Source organism: Branchiostoma lanceolatum, chromosome 13, assembly GCF_035083965.1.
Source record: "Branchiostoma lanceolatum isolate klBraLanc5 chromosome 13, klBraLanc5.hap2, whole genome shotgun sequence".
Classification (NCBI taxonomy): Eukaryota; Metazoa; Chordata; class Leptocardii; order Amphioxiformes; family Branchiostomatidae; genus Branchiostoma; species Branchiostoma lanceolatum.
The window spans coordinates 13,830,613-13,848,503 of NC_089734.1; the positions used below are offsets into that span (position 1 = coordinate 13,830,613).

Below are 17,891 nucleotides of genomic sequence, written 5' to 3' on the forward strand. Positions count from 1 at the left end.
AGTTGGCATTGAAAAAAAGGATACATACTGTAAGACCAAGGACTATATATTGTTTACGACAAGGACATTACATTGCGTATATTTATATACTATCCTGAGCTAGGACTATTCCATTTTCTTATGTTATGGGAAAATATCTTTCTCACCACCCCTTTCTGAGGACTCAAAATGGTACAGCCCACCCAGATAATAACAGAAAGATGGCACACATTTATAAGGAAGTTGTATTTAAAACAATTAATACAACTTGTCAAAACAATACAGTTTGCACTATTACTGTAAATGCATTTAAATTCGGTAGGGAGAAAATGGAGTGTTCGCAGTGGTTTTAAATTCGCATTTGATTTTGAGACAATGGTAGCGCTACATAAAACCACCGCAAACATTTATGCATTTACAGTGTAGTTTACAATTCAATAATCCTTTATGGTGTTCTTTAATTCAGAGATAGCTCTAGTAAAAAATACCATACAAACAAGGCAATCATGTACGGTTGGCAGACCTCACCCCCTTACCCATACTTCTTTGCGACCATTCTATGATTTCTGTCCCAAAGACAAAACCAGCAGCACTAAATGACTAATGTAGGATCCATGGTAGTGCTACATTGTATACATAGGGAATCACGTTCACAAACATAAAATGTGACATATCATGTAAACCGTATCTTTGTTATATATTTTGCCTGACCCTTACCTCTTCCCTCATGACCTCACCGAAAAGCTGGCCTGCAGGCCGATTTGAGCTTCTCAAGAATAAACAAATGTTCAAACAAACACAGATACACAAACTGACAACCAAAAAACAACATTTCAGTCCCTTATGGTTTAGTAACAATACCGATACCACCCTAACTAGGTATGTAGTTACATTCTTTTAACAATTCAATCTAAACAGTGGCTCGAACTACGTACCACACGGATATCATCCACCTAAAAGCAAAGAAAAGGTTTTTTTTGTCCTCATATGGATTTCTAAAGAAACGCAGGACTCGAAATATTAGGTGCATGTATGTGCACCTGTGTGCACCCAAAATTGGAGCTCTGCACCTAATTTTTGACTGTGGGTGCACTGGTGCACCTAGATATTTTTGTACTCTATAGGGTAACGGTTATCTTGTAACACTAGTATACAGAATATTCTTGAAATGTAAGTATCAGAAAAAGCAATATAACCTTTTGTTGTACTTTATTTGATGTATTGCTTGCTTGAAATTTCTTTAGAGAGGCAGTAGCGTTAACTGACATTCAACCTGATTTTACTTTGTGCACCAAAAATTATTTAAGTGCACCTAATGTTTTTGGTTGGGTGCACCAGTGCACCTACCGTAAAATTCCTATTTACGTACGCACCCCTCCTAACGTACGCACCCCGGTTTGGGGACGATTGCGGGTCTGACTCAGTGAGTTGAACCGTTCAGGGGAAAAACCCTCCTAACGTACGCACCCCCTCTCCAGCATTTCGGTGGATAGTTAGAGGTTGACATGATCATTCTTCCGATGATGTTTACCATTCTATAGCGTTACTGAGAAAATGTTTCTGGGTAGAAAATGTCAAACAATCTAAATACATGTATTACTTATTCTTTATTACGGATTGATTGTGTGGTAGCATTCCACTCTTCATTTGCATGAAGATGTACCGTACTCTCAAGCTGATTTGCGATTTTTCCGAGGAAGAACCCCTCCTAACGTACGCACCCCGACTTTGGCGTCGGCCTGGAGCACCTGCTTGCGACTTGAAAAGTTTAAAAAGTGCGTACGTAAATAGGGATTTTACGGTATTTCCAAAAAAGAATTTCAAGCGCTGAAATGGGTGCTAAATCTAGGCAAATTGTGTCCTCTAGGCACGTTAGATCAAGGAGGTCACTCGAACCATAGTGCAAGCTACGCCTTGCGCCACCAGGGACTAAAAATGCTGTAGGCATCTTCCTCAATGAGAAAGAATGTCATTTCGAACATTCTTCTTTAGAATCAATTCTTTCTAAGAAAAAATGCAGACTAATTGACCAGAAGAAATTTTCTCTCCAAAAATCATAATTAGAACACCTTTTTCTACAAAAATTATAATCATGAACAAATATTTCTACGAAAACTATTTTGCTTCCAGAAAGAAATAGTGCAATTTGGGTCATTGTACTAACGCGAGCCATAGCAAAGCCGCAATGCACTACTAGCTAACGAAAAAAGCGTCATGATTCGTCCTCAGTCTGAGGTTCGACCGCTTTATCTTTACCTTACTTTATGAGAGAATTGACGTTTTAATACAAAAGTACAGTAACATTTAGATGTGAATAATTCTGTATCCAGTATTTAGAGCACTGATGTTATAATACAAAAGTAGTCACATTAAATGTAACACGGCACATTTCAGATGCAATTGTCCTTGCTGCACAACCATGTATGCATAACAGGAGTATTTGTAACAACTGGATGCAGGCATACAACTGAGTGTCACTTAGAAAATAGCAAATCCTTTTTTTTAGCAAAGTCCCACTCAATACAGGACTAGAAATAACACTTGCATGTGCAAGTTTGCGCACGTAAAATTGGAGCTGTGCATGTACTTTCAAGAAGACCTTCACTGGTGAAAGTTACCATCAGTAGAAATTTATCCACTTTTACTCACGTAAATTTTCACTCTAAATTAAGAATCAATGCTCAAACAAATTACGCTAGCATTAGCAACAGTTTGTACCCCTTTTGAACTTATATTCAATCCATTTTTATGAGTTTGGGACAAATTTCGTAGCCCTGAACCAAGCAATTTAAAAGCCACAATCTTGAAGAATAGGGGCAACATACTTTCCCGAATATGCAAAAAGTTGGTTGCGCAAGTAATTTCTTTTTGGTGCAAGTAATTTCATTTTCATATGTACCCGTGCAAGTTGACCCAAAATTTTGTATTTTGAGTCCTGTCAGTACAGTCCAAATCTCTATCAAGTAAATACAGCTTCACACTGGCTCCTAATATTAATAACCTTATAATAATTCTACCACCGAGTCACATAACTATCTCAATTTCAGTAGGGAGAAAGTCAACTGGCTTCAATTTTCTATGTTTTGGCAAAAAATTGAAGATTGTGAATGAGTACTATAGTTTTCATACGATCATAACATGCACTGGGCAGATCATGCAGCTAAAAATACCATACGACTTCCTGTCTACGAGAACTACATACTGCACAAAACAAGGTGAACGAACGGACAAAAAACAGCTTACATAACTCATTAATATGTATTTATACAACATTCCTCACAAGGGGCGGGACTACTTTTCGAAGTTCGGTGGTGGGGCCGACTTAGTCGGTGGGTAACCCACTATTGATTTTTGAGTTATTTTTTGAAAGGAATTTCTTCTTGGGGAAATCTTATTAAGTGAAGTCCAGTTTTCTACCATGTAGAAAGGGGAGATTTTAAGATTTTGAATCTAGCCAAAATTTATGACTTTTGCCATGTTTTGTCCTATTATTATCTGCCACACCCCCACGACCCAAAATAAGACGATCTGGCCTTTCTTTTGACTGGACTGAACCACTTGGACAGGGGTGCAATTTTAATCTTTTACAGCCATAACTTTTCCTGCAAAAATCTAACCAAGGAATCAAACTGAAACTGTTGCGGCCTTAAAAAAACTAACACACTTCTAGATCTTCCATATTTTGGACGAAATTCCAAAAAACATATCATCTAATATCTTTGTTTTCAAACTACGTAGCACAGTTCTTTTAAATCAACATTTAAGTTCACCTATATGTTGTTAATCAAAACACCTCAATGTTGTTCTAACACACGTAAACTCACCAAATTTTCAGCTGCAAATTTGGCAGTGTACTACAACAAGTACAATGCTGTTGTGCCTTAAGTCCATGCAACACCACTTTCTTAAAGTTTCTATTCTTATTCAAGAGGTCCTGCAAGGAAATGCTAATCCCCCTCAAGGAGTTAAACCTCTACAAGAGTCCCTTAGCTTGACAGTGGCCTCAAAACTTCCCAGGGAATAGGGTAGCTATAGTATTGACCTGATAAGGATACTGTAAATGAAGAAATGTTTGCGGGCATTTAATTTCTTGGTAGAGAGAAAATGGAGTGTTCGCGGTGGTTTTGTGTTTGAAACAATAGTAGGGCTACCGTCACACAATGGAAAAGCTTTTCACGGTGGTTTTGAGTTTGCGGTAAAGAGTTCACTGCGAAAACTGCGAACATAAAACCGCTGCAAACATTTCAGACATATGATATCAAATTTGATCTAAGATACAAGACTCAAATCCAGACTTGAATTACAAGACCTATAACATCATGTAATATTCATGTACTTTTGTATGATTCAGTTTTTATTGTGTTAACCTTTGACTGGCTTCCGTAGAGGTCAACTCAGGCCAATATAGCGACACGGTCTAAATAAAGGCCATTGATGGATGGATTAAATATTTTAGTCCACAAACAGAGCTTGTTCTAGTTCCAGTGGCTTTATTTATTCAGAAAGGTCTTTTCAAAGCAACTTCGTAGTCGTTTGATATTCGCCAAAATGCCAACTTATCAAGAATTGTTTTAGAGTGTGAACAAAAAATTTCACAAAGACAATTTTATAAGATGATTTAAGAATACTAACATTAACATATTCCTAGCATGCATATAGTTGAACAAGTTAAAGGCTTATTCTTTTTTAGATTTTATACATTAAATAAAATATAAACATCTTTTGGGAAACAATTTTTATTTATAATTGTATCTTTATTTATCATATTGACAAACCTAAGTTTGTTTATTTTTTCAGACTGAAATAAGATGTTTTCAACTTTCAAGAAACATACCCAAACCTTTTTCATTATGATTTATATATACATCTCTAACACTGATCATGATAGCGATACTTATGGTCATTGTATAACAATGCAACATGATAACAGGATATTATGTTATGTAATATCAACACTTATATTACACACTAGTGTAATGATACTGATCATTTTGAGACTTTGCCCAGATGCAAGTATAGCTATAAGGCCTCATGATGCAAAAATCACAAACGTTTCGCTCCATTTCGTTATTCCATTTAATTCTGAAACTCTTGGCGGTATATATCGGAACCAGGATGTGTTCGAAGAAATTTCTAAGGCCATGAAGGAACGCGGCTTCAACAGGACAACTTGTCGATCGAAGACCAATAAGGCTCTGCGACAGAAGCACAACTTACAAGACTACATGCATGATCACAACAGACAGCGGAAGATATCGCATTACCATGTGCTTTTTACATGTGAAAAGCCAATTGTGAGCGTTAGTGCAAGTTTGCATCCTGGAAGCAAAATGCAAACCGTTTCAGGTCGCATTGTAGCCAAAACGAATCAAATTGTTTTGATTCATTCATCATGAACGGAAGTAACACACACAGGTTGCACTGGGCAACCTAAATTTCCCCCCCAAGGGTTGCTCTGAACTGAAGGTAATTTGATTATATTTCAAACCTTGCTGAGTCACCATATCAGGGTGCGAAATACCCGGTTGCGCACTTGCGCCGCGCAAGCACATTTTGCTTGGCGCAACTAATTTCCACACGCAGCTAGCGCAGTGCGCAACCCAAGATTATGAAGCCAGAGAACCCAATTAGAGCCGAGTAAAGCTCACAAAAACAGTGTCACTTTCATAAAATTCGGTAAATTTTCAATTGAAACACAGAAATCAACACCTTTTTGTTCTAAACCATCCAAACCTGTTCATAGATCGTGAAATTAGCGCTGGAAAAAGGCGAATAAACGTCAAATCAACATGGTCACCATGCGGTGTACTCTTCAACTCTCCTGAACATGCAAATGAGCTACTTTTCATGCAAATGAGGTTCTGTTGAATGAGGTATACCCATCAAGTCTTCCAAACATGCAAATGAGGTACTCTTTCATACAAATGAGGTACTGTCTCATGTGAATGAGGTACTTTCTCATGTAAATGAGGACACTACTCTAGCATGTAGATGAGTTTGACACTGCAGGTTCATTAAAGTTTGATAATGATTCCAACACAGTTACTAGTATATTTGTAGGGGCAAAATTAAGTAATTTTTTCTTTCTTGTTGTAAAAAAAATATACAAAACTAATTTGAAATACTATACTGTTTTGGTGTTTACTTCTGACAGTATATAAGTTTGCATGAATATTTTTTTTCAAATTACTTTCCAGGATGTTAGTGAATAGATAAGTTTTAGAGTTATCTATTTACTTATCATTCAAGGTTATGTGAATCATTACTTGCCTTGTTCCAAGTAAAAAAAATACCATTGTGTATTTTTCAACTTGTTGAACTTGAGGCACCGTGGCCCCCGGATAGGGGCCAGCCGGGGAACCTATGCCCAATTTTTTCGAAAATCCCAATATATCGCTCCCGAAAGATGTCATTTTTGATGTCACCGCAAATGGTGAATGTAGGTGGGGCAACCTGAAATTTTGATGTGCAACCTAGCTTTTCCCCCAGGTTGCCCACCGGGCAACCTGGCTCAAAAAAGTATTTCGCACCCTGCCATATGCAAATCAATAATGGCAGATCAATCGTTCATTGGTATATCTTCAGGCATACTTTGAAGAACGGGAAATGCTAATTAGGAACCAAGACTTACTAAGCAACAATTTCAAAACCTTTAACAATTAACATTACAGTTATGCAATTTTGTAAGATTTATACGACAATGTTTGAAGTCAATTTTCTGGTCATTTTTTACATGGCAAGTTTTAAAAACCCCAGAAATATTCAAGAAGTGAAAATGTAACACCATTGCATCACACAAACATGTTAAGTAGACACCGGTTCGTTTACATCAAACTAGCATGTATTTATTGGTACCACCAAAAATTAAGGGACCCTGGTGTAGATCGTTTATGCAAGTTGTTCGTAAACTCACGAAATTTGAAATACAGCCATGACAAAAATGTACTAAATAATAACTCAAAAACATCAAAAACATGAAGATTTTGCTATCCAGAATATTTCAAATTTTGCCGCCAAAAATCATACACCGTGCACCTTTAATGCTCATATCACGACTCACCTTTTGAACCAACAATGTACTCTTTTTTCAGATTAGCACAGTACTTATTCTTATTGACCTACGCTTCATTACGCATATCCAGTACGAACGTGTAACGCCCAAGGCTAATACTTAATGCGGGGCGGATATTACATATCCTCTTTCTAACACGACGCTATCTCGAAACGTGGATTCAAAAGGAAGATAATACGGACACTGAGAAAGTCGTGAGTCTACCTCACTGACATGAAAAGAAGGAGGGGGCGTAAGGGGTCAGTCGTGATACATTCATTTCAATTCATATCAGTGTCCATGGGGGCATCCACACACCCACACACGCTTTTTTATTTCCTGCAAAACCACATCACACAGCAATTTCCTGGTGTGATCCCAGTAGTCAAAGTACCTGAATCATCATTGATAGACCCCTTGGGTTACTGGAAAAAACTTGTGAAAAATTTGCCCCAAGTAACAGAGAATAATTTACAAGAGGGATTATGTAAATGCAGAAATGTTTGCGGTGGTTTTACGGCGACCGTTTCACCGCGAACTTAAAGCCACCCCAAACATTTTGTCCAATACTGTAGTGCTCAGTATATGTCTATAGCCCTGCCGCGAACTTAAAACCACTGCGAATACTACATTTTTGCCTTAGCGTGAAAAAAAAAACGTGCGAATTTAGATGAATTTACAGTAAGCCAACCATAAAGTTACATGTCAGCAACAAAACTTGTTCTCAATATTTGGCCAATCTTTATTTCTTTTTATCTGCCCTAGTATGCCACAATGTTGTGCCATTGGGAAAGGCACTAAACGCCTATTTTCTCACTTGACTCGGGTGAACATGAGTACATAGCTTCAGTTAGGGACGTCCTCTTGGATGGGACTTAAAGCCGGAGGTCCCATGTTCGAGGAAAGCCTCGAGCACGTTAATAAACCCTCTCCTTGCTACCTAACTCTGTTTACCAATAGAAAATTGGGTGCCAACTACTACATAATATAAAAGCCAGGAGTAGGATCAAACCTTATGTACAGTCTGGTCTAACACAGCTTGTAGTTGTACACACTGTACAAAACTGGTGAGTTAAGTCTAAAGGTGGTTTAAAGTTTATGCAAAACAAACAAACAATCCCAAGGAGCCTTGGAGAGGCTAGACAGCTGCCATCTTCTGAGAAAGGTTTGACAACAACAGGAAACATTCCGTGAACCACACAAACATATCCTGCACTGGTTGTGCGTAATTCAAGCAGATCGTTAAAGAATTTAAGAAGAAGAAAAATCTGCAACCCAAATGCTGACCATTATCCACATGAACTCAAGAAAAAGCTATAGTTCACTACAAGTACATGTATAACACATACCAAACTTCAAAATCAAATTATGATATTCAAACTGCAAATGTTCATAAACAATATTCACCGTAGCAGTGATATAATCTTAAATACTGTATATATAACAAATCTCATCATCATCTGTCCCTTAGATGGCATCTGCACTAGATAGCGTCTGCATTAGATACCATCTGCAAATCGATCTTTACTAGTCACTTTGGATGTGTGATGTTTATGTGTCTTTTATTTTCCCAAGTTACTAAAGCTGGACTGACAAATATTTTGAGGTGCCTCTCAAAATCCAGAGAAAAAGTAAATAATATTTCAGATTTGTCAATTTTCAACGACAGAATAGAAACCGACAAGACGTTTGATAACGATATCTGAGCTTTTCTTCTCATACTGAATTATTTAAGTCTGAGTGACATTTTCGAGCTGCCAAATATTTCTGGGTGCCTAAATATGTTCTCGAAATCCAGAGAAAAAGTAAAAATACTTATGATTCATCAATTTTCAACGAAAGAACAAAAATCAACCGAATTCAGATAACGATATCTTGGCTTTTCTTCTCATACTGAATTATTTAAGTCTGAGTGACATTTTCAAGCTGTCTGCCGGCCTGATACTATAATGATGTCGGCCAAGAAAAGAAGTAAATACTTAAGACATGTCAATTTGAGACTGAAAATCTTAAAGGAAACCGGCCAAGAAGTAGTTTTCAATTTCGTCAAATGTGTTTTTGTCAGTTTGGGACTACAAAAACTCACGATCATCCGTTCCTTAAGATTACAACAAGACAGTTTAGGTAATGTCTTGTGTGTGGGAATCGAACCCGATGACCTACAGCCACTTTGATCAGCGCCTTGGCACACATCAACACATCTTTCTTCTCCTCCGTCCTAAAAACATCAATGACTACAGTCACTGGGGTATTTTTAGCACCCAGTCCGTTCGATCTTTCGTGTGTATAGATCGGTACTTGTCTATTCCCATTGAGATGGGGAAAGAAGAAAAAAATCCTCCAGATTTTTTTTTTCCTTTCCCACCCGGCTTCTTTGCCACACCTCCTGGAAAACCTCTCCTTTTCATGGCGGATTTTAAATGTTTAAAAATCGCAACGATCGCAGGTCTTTACAGCTATTTTTGGTGCGGTCTGTGTTGTTTAACACCATGGAGAGATTGTATAGAGCTGCCAGGGTGGAAGGAAGACCGCACAAGCTGTTTAGTAGGCAGGTCACCTACGCAAAAACCCGGACTGCTCGCAAACTCGCAGTCACAAGTCTTTCCTCTCAACCCAGGTACCCGGGTGTGTGTGTACATACAAAAAATCAACAAATACAGTCCACACAGACAAGCCACCGTGAAAATTACGACTCACCGACGGAGGTGGTGATGTTGAGAACCGATCGGCAGGCTTGTCGTGTCGCTCGGGGTTGCGTGAGGTGCAGTACGGCAGGATTTCTGCGGGATATCACCGTAGCTCCGACACAGCCTCCGCCATCTTGCCCACATTCAAACACCTTTGTTTAGAAAAGAGACTGGCTCACGTGACCCGGCCGGGCCAATCAGCGTGAAGGTCGACGTGCTAAAAATAGACGCGGCTCGGTCCCATTTAGGTTGCCAGATAAGTAGTACGCTATGATCTTTGGCCATAATATTTTGTAGGAGGGTAGACGTTGTTTAATGGATCCATTTCCGACTCCAATGAATCAACCATTGGATTTATGGAAAGACGCATAGGTAAATCCTTTTAAATTTCTAAATATTACGCACCAATACTTGAATTATTGGTTAATGTTAATGTGATACTGTGAATGCATTCAAGTTCGCGGTGGTTTTAAGTTTGCGGAAGCGCTATAGTCACATACTGAAATGAGATTGTATAACCTCCTTGCATACTGCTACAGTATTGGGCAAAAATGTTCGAGGTGGTTTTAAGTTCGCGGTGAAACGGTCGCCGCGAAAACCGCGAACATAACATAGTATTGTCTGTCACCGTTATTTCAATATGTCGGATTTAAGTTCATACGTACGATATCCGTTTATCCTAAATGTTTCTCATGATTGTACATTGGTTTTTATTCAGTTGCAACACTGCGATTTCCAATTAATTTATCTTGCATCTGATTGGTTGATACTAGCATGATACTTAATTCTTCCCGGGAATAGGAAAACGCAGCCCACTAAATTAAAGGGCGTACAAAAAGCCACGCTGGGCGAAACCTCTACCAGACTGAATACGCCGGCTATAGGAAGAATATTTGCCAGGGTTTCATTTGCAGGGCCGGAAAGGTGATCTTCACCGTGGACTGGCTCTACTGGCTAATTATTTATTTTTCTGCTGCGATCCATACGCCCGTAGGAGGACGGTGGAGGCTAAACCTTAAAACTGATTGGAGAGATATCGAACCTTCAAGTCAGTAAACAAGGTAAGCAGAGAAGTTGCGGTTTTCGCCAAAGATCTAGCATAGATTCCACTCCCACGGTCGTTCCTAGTGTGGCTTGTTGGAGCTGTGTCAAAATTACACTCCACTATCTCCCATTTCTCTCCCGTGACGCCTCAGGGCAGATAAAGATGCTTCTAATAGCACTAGTAACGTTATTTGCATACTAGTATTGCGTTCGATCAAATTGGTGAAAGACCTGTCGGACGGGTCTACTGGCAAGCTGTCACACAAATCTCAGTAATGGGTCACTTCCAAAGGCGTGTCTTTCAAAGTCGTAAATATTAACTATTTCGTGCTCTGAATGTTTAACACAATTATCCAGCAAAGCCTAAAGAGATATAGACCCAACGAATACTTTTGGTCGTATCTATATTGGTATGCATGAGGAATTTGCCCCACTTTCCTGTCGCGCAATGAACTTCGGGATGTGTGACGTCATGAGTGGGTCAAAGTCACGATCCGCTCGGATGAAAAATCTCCAAGCAGATGTTGGGGTAGAGAATCGTAATATTTTCAGCTCAGACAGGCTTTTGTGACAGAACGTTACACTACACAGAAAAGCCGTCCAATTACACAACCAAAAACGCATTTTTCTTGTTTCTTCTTATACGCAGAAAAAGTTTCTTAAAAGAATAAAAAAATTCCGTGTTTAAGAAAAACATTTTGTCCACGAGTTGAGAATTTCTTTCTTAAGTTTTTTTTTTTCTTACAGCATTTTTCTTGGAGCTAGAAAGGAAAATAAAAATTCCAACATTTTTTTTAAACATGACAACAAAAACAAGAAATTTAGACTTGAATTGAGAAATAATTTCTTAACTTTGAGAAATTAGGAAAGTGGTCCTTGTTGTGAGAAATTGCATGGAAAGAATCTTCAATTTCTTATTCATTCTTGAAATTCTTGATGTAAAAAAATGTGTAAACCAAGAAAACCAAGAAAATAGATTTTGTGAGCAAAGTCTTGTACCAACTGTTTTCACGTGCATTCACGTCTCTGATTTCTGAACCAGAAAAAAATGGTCACTGCTCATTTTCACATATATTTTCACTCGGCAGTTATGCAAAATGTATGTCCGTTTCGAGGCGTTTTGTGGAAACGCACCGCTTCAAATTTGTGTGATTGACCAAAAACATACATCTGTTTGCATGAAAGTTCGTCCGAGTAGATAAAATACATCTACATCAGAGCGCACCAAAGTCTGACTCATTCGATTGACGTCACATGCACGTGCACAAAGTCACGTGTCCAAGGCGATTGGGCCAATCAGCTGAAGAAGACTGAGCGACTCAGTCGAAGATTACGGAGAGTCCATTTTCTACGCCAAAAATCTTCAAATGAAACAGTCAAAATTTTATCCAGTTGCTTGAGTAACTAGTTTTGGTGAATCTTATTACCTGGATGTCTAACCTTCATCAACGTGTCCATTTTTTTAGTTGGAGAACTGTTTGTTCCTTCATCGTGACCACATATCTGCTTGGCGCCAATTTCAAAAGGTCAATGACCGAGCAGTCAATAGTCGGTCACCTAGACCGACCGGTCCGTTGATATTTTAGTGAACCATAATAATCACCATGCATATGGCGTCACTAACTTTTTCGTTGTGCTGGATAGCAAACTGCTTTCTGACTGCTTGTGTTCTGATAGCCCCCATTCTAACAAAATTAGCCTCCAAAAACAGTACGTTATCTCGGTTAGCTTGTACAACATATCTACTTGGTAATGTATGTTCAACTCGTGTATTGTTGTCGATACTTTCCTGTATATGTTGTTATATGTTTGTCATGTCGTACGATAGACGACCTGATACTAGGCCTTCGAGGCATGAATTAATGCATGCACAATAAAGATCTTTTATTATCATTATTGTTATCAGCAGAAAAAAAGGCAATATAAAACGTAATATTAGCCTGCCTTGGAGGCAATTAAGATGATGCAACATGCAGGCAACATTTTAGCACCCCCACCCCTACGCGTACTTCTCGTGAAGAACGTTGTTGTACGGCTGTTGTAGAACCCTTAGTTTGGCACTTGGGCTATGGACTCTCCACATGCTATGCAAGGTTATATATAAAAAGATATTAAATTTTTGATAAACAAAAAGCCAGCTTAACTGAAAACGCACATTTTGTACACTGTAAATGCAGAAATTTTCGCGGTGGTTTTGTGTTCGCGGTTTTCGTGGCGACGTTTCACCGCGAACTTAAAACCACCGCGAACATTTTTGTCCAATACTGTAGCAGTATGTGACTATAGCGCTGCCGTAAACTTAAAACCACCGCAAACACCCCATTTTCGCCTTAGCCCGAAATAAAAACCACGCGAACTTAAATTCATTTATTACAGTTTTCTCCAAGCAGAGGTTTTGGTCGGGTGGCTAGGAATGGTCGCGATTTTTACGTCTTTGTTAAGGGAGACAGAGATAAAAATATTGCGGCCACTCCCCGCCCCCGACCTCTGCTTGGAGAACACCCATATACCACTTCAGTTATAGATGCTGACATTTGGGTGGTGACGTCACAGCGCGGCGTTGACGTCACCACCTACGTTTCCAAGAAGTGATTTGCCGGCCGTTGCCACGCGTCGGCGTTATTTGATTAATCGGCTGATCAAATATATGCAAATTAGATGATCATAAAGGAAGAGGCCTCAGATTCCACAAGGAGAGTGCCAATGCGGGAGTAGCCTAACCCCATAATATTGAGGCTCTGCATGGGGATTACCGACAACCCCTTTCGATAATTTCGGGACGGATGCCAATGATGCTGTTATTATTGTCATTATGGATATTACTAAGATTTTTACGTTGTAGCTTATTTCTGTTTCCCCCTTTACTTAATATTTTGGATCCGTGGCTTATGTTTATATTTTTCCTGAACTTTTTCTCTGTTTATATTATGTGTTTTTGTATCATCTTGTGAAATCCAATAACGAAATTTAGAAAAAAAATCGGGACGGAACGCCTACGTATGTATTATGACATTCAGTATGGAAAATGTGGCCACATCGCACATCGCAACGAATGATATATAGAATAGCTTTCTCCACAAATTATGGAAAATTGAAATTGTTTGCCTACGCCTTACAGATAAGGAACATGCAGACCACGTTGATCTCCAAGCAGATATGGAGAGGCATTTTGTTACAGAATCGGGCAGCTAGGAAAACGTAACGGTTTTGCCTCCCACATCTGCTTGAAGATAATCCTAACCCCTAGGCCTTCCCTCTTGGAGTCTACTCTCCAAGCAGAGGTTCGACTCCGGCTATTGTTTTTTACATGTTTTTAGGCATTCTCGGGATTTATATTTTGGATTGGCTGGCGAAATAAAGAAAACGGGACAAAATATAAAGCCCCCCAAAAGGCCGAAAACACGTTAAAAACCAGCCGGACCCAAACCTCTGCTTGGAGAGTACTTGGACTCGGGTTTTGCCGATCCGGTTACCACCCAACCCCTCTGGTCGAATATAAAAGCTAACAAAACACACAAACGTTAATTGAGAAATTAGTCATGAGTATAATCTTTGTATATTTCTTTATTATCTATTAATGATAGACACTTTAATTCGTTCCCGCAAATAGCTGAACTGAGGCCGGTTCGGAAATATGCATAAGAAGTGCCCGGATGAATCCTGATTCGCGAACTGGTACTGTAAATACATAAATGTTCGCGGTGGTTTCATGTTCGGTGAACTTTCAGCGCGAGCTTTAAACCACCGCGAAACTTTTTGCCCACCTATGACTGTAGCGCTACTACTGTTTCAAACGCGAACTTAAAACTACCGCGAGCACGCCATCTTCTGCCTACCGCGAAATAAAACCGCGAACTTAAATTCACTTACAATTTATGAACGAGGTTCGCTCATCTGAATGGTGGATCCACATCTAAACTTGTTGGACTTCGTCATACTTTTCTGGGGGTGGAAAAAAAACAATTTGCCCGCTGGCGATAAATCACAATGCGAGCAACTGAAAATACATTAGACTTAAGGTTGACATTACCTTAAGCAGGCAAGGTGCAACGTAAAAAATTATATATATCTTTTCATCGCAAATAGAGCTTTGTAGTTGAAGAAAGAGCCCGTTTGTTTTGTACGTCCTTTGCCTTGAAAAGAAGCGCGATGTTATTTTGCAAAGCCGGGCAGGCGGACAGCCATTCTGCGAGGGCTTCGCTGCAGAAAGGTCAAAATCGCTTCGCTGGCAGAAAATACGTCAGTGTCGTCATGGCAACTAACACCGTAAGCTTTCCCGGTAATATCAGCACCCGCCCACGAACTGTACCCAGAGTGCACCACCCTGTTGAATTCTCGTCCCAATATCAGCGAGATATCCGTTCCGAATTGAATCGTATAACATCCCAACAAAACCTGTCAAAACTTCTATATGAAATAACCTGTTAGATATTACATCTCTTTCTCTTCTTTTGCGCATGTATGGATCACAGCTTGGCTTCAAAGATAAATGAATAAAAAGATGATTTAAGAAAAATAAAGAATCTTTGCAAAATCACAAATATTTTGAAAAGTATAAAACAATTTATTTGCGCATTTATAAACTATAACTTGGGTTCAACGATAAACGACTACAAGGATGATTTTAAAGAAATAAAGAATTTTTCATTAAAAATCACCAATATTTTGAAAAAATGTGAAACAAGGATCAAACATTAACAGTATAAGGAATATATGAAAAGACATTGATATTGGCTTTAAGGAATTGTTTGCCTGTTTGTGTTATTGTATTGCATACCCGGTAACGTCAAACCGCTGCATAACAAACACCAGGTTTGTTAACAGTACAAGCTTCATTGTATAATTATATCTGGACAGATTTATTTGATCCGCTCACTTTGGGACCCTTGCACTTTTCGATAAGTTGTGGTGGGTTCTATAACGCAGTGCTCGATGTACAGCTTTCCTCAAACATATTTGATTTATTCTTGTTACCTACCTGAGGAATATTACAGCCTAAAGATAGCGGCTTCCCCTCGCTTTATTTGATCCACTCACTAGCTCTAGCTCTGGGAAGGACCCTTACACTTTTCGAATTGTTGTGGTGGGTTCTATGTGGTGCAGCTTTCCTCAAAAATATTTGATTTATTTTTTCTACCTACCTGAGGAATATTATAGTCTAAAGATAGCGGCTTCTCCTCGCTTTATTTGATCCACTCACTAGCTCAAGCTCTTGGAAGGACCCTAACACTTTTCGAATTGTTGTGGTGGGTTCTATGTGGTGCAGCTTTCCTCAAACATATTTGATTTATTTTTTCTACCTACCTGAGGAATATTATAGTCTAAAGATAGCGGCTTTTCCTCGCTTTATTTGATCCACTCACTAGCTCAAGCTCTTGGAAGGGCCCTAACACTTTTCGAATTGTTGTGGTGGGTTCTATGTGGTGCAGCTTTCCTCAAACATATTTGATTTATTTTTTCTACCTACCTGAGGAATATTATAGTCTAAAGATAGCGGCTTCTCCTCGCTTTATTTGATCCACTCACTAGCTCTAGCTCTTGGAAGGACCCGCACACTTTTCGATAACTTGTGTTGGGTTCTATAACGTTCTCGAGGTGTTGCTTTCCTCAAACATATTTGATTTATTCTTTCTACCTACCTGAGGAATATTATAGTCTAAAGATAGCGGCTTTTCCTCGCTTTATTTGATCCACTCACTAGCTCAAGCTCTTGGAAGGGCCCTAACACTTTTCGAATTGTTGTGGTGGGTTCTATGTGGTGCAGCTTTCCTCAAACATATTTGATTTATTTTTTCTACCTACCTGAGGAATATTACAGCCTAAAGATAGCGGCTTCCCCTCGCTTTATTTGATCCACTCACTAGCTCTAGCTCTGGGAAGGACCCTTACACTTTTCGATAAGTTGTGGTGGGTTCTATGTGGTGCAGCTTTCCTCAAAAATATTTGATTTATTTTTTCTACCTACCTGAGGAATATTATAGTCTAAAGATAGCGGCTTCTCCTCGCTTTATTTGATCCACTCACTAGCTCAAGCTCTTGGAAGGACCCTAACACTTTTCGAATTGTTGTGGTGGGTTCTATGTGGTGCAGCTTTCCTCAAACATATTTGATTTATTTTTTCTACCTACCTGAGGAATATTATAGTCTAAAGATAGCGGCTTTTCCTCGCTTTATTTGATCCACTCACTAGCTCAAGCTCTTGGAAGGGCCCTAACACTTTTCGAATTGTTGTGGTGGGTTCTATGTGGTGCAGCTTTCCTCAAACATATTTGATTTATTTGTTCTACCTACCTGAGGAATATTATAGCCTAAAGATAGCGGCTTCTCCTCGCTTTATTTGATCCACTCACTATAGCTCTAACTCTGGGAAGGACCCGTACACTTTTCGAATTGTTGTGGTGGGTTCTATAACGTGATCGAGGCGGGCTTTCCTCAAACATATTTGATTTATTTTTTCTACCTACCTGAGGAATATTATAGCCTAAAGATAGCGGCTTCTCCTCGCTTTATTTGATCCACTCACTATAGCTCTAGCTCTGGGAAGGACCCCTACACTTTTCGAATTGTTGTGGTGGGTTCTATAACGTGCACGAGGCGAAGCTTTCCTCGACTATATTTGATTTATTCTTTCTACCTACCTGAGGAATATTATTGCCTAAAAATAGCGGCTTCCCCTCGATTTATTTGATCCACTCACTAGCTCTAGCTCTGGGAAGGACCCTGGCACTTTTCGAATTGTTGTGGTGGGTTTTATGTGGTGCAGCTTTCCTCAAACATATTTGATTTATTCTTGCTACCTACCTGAGGAATATTACAGCCAAAAGACAGCGGCTTCCTCTCTATTTATGTGATCCACTCACTAGCTCTAGCTCTGGGAAGGACTCGTACACTTTTCGATAACCTGTGTTGGGTTCTATAACGTGCTCGAGGTGTGACTTTCCTCGAACATATTTGATTTATTTTTTCTACCTACCTGAGGAATATTACGGCCTAAAGATAGCGGCTTCCCCTCGCTTTATTTGATTCACTCACTAGCTCTAGCTCTTGGAAGGACCCGTACACATTTCGAATTGTTGGGTTGGGTTCTATAACGCAGTGCACGAGGTGTGGCTTTCTTCAAACATATTTGA

At 39.2% G+C, this 17,891-nt stretch overlaps 1 protein-coding gene across 11 annotated transcripts in view; it reads right to left on the reverse strand.

The window, feature by feature from the left end:
* Positions 1-9,886, reverse strand: part of LOC136446738 (histone deacetylase 5-like) — a 97,099-nt gene extending 87,213 nt beyond the window's left edge. For all 11 annotated transcript variants that reach the window (XM_066445276.1, XM_066445280.1, XM_066445275.1 and 8 more), the window contains exon 1: positions 9,728-9,886. The gene's annotated coding sequence lies outside the window, so the exon portion shown is untranslated. The remainder of the gene's footprint in view (positions 1-9,727) is intronic.
* Between the last annotated feature and the right edge of the window lie 8,005 nt (positions 9,887-17,891).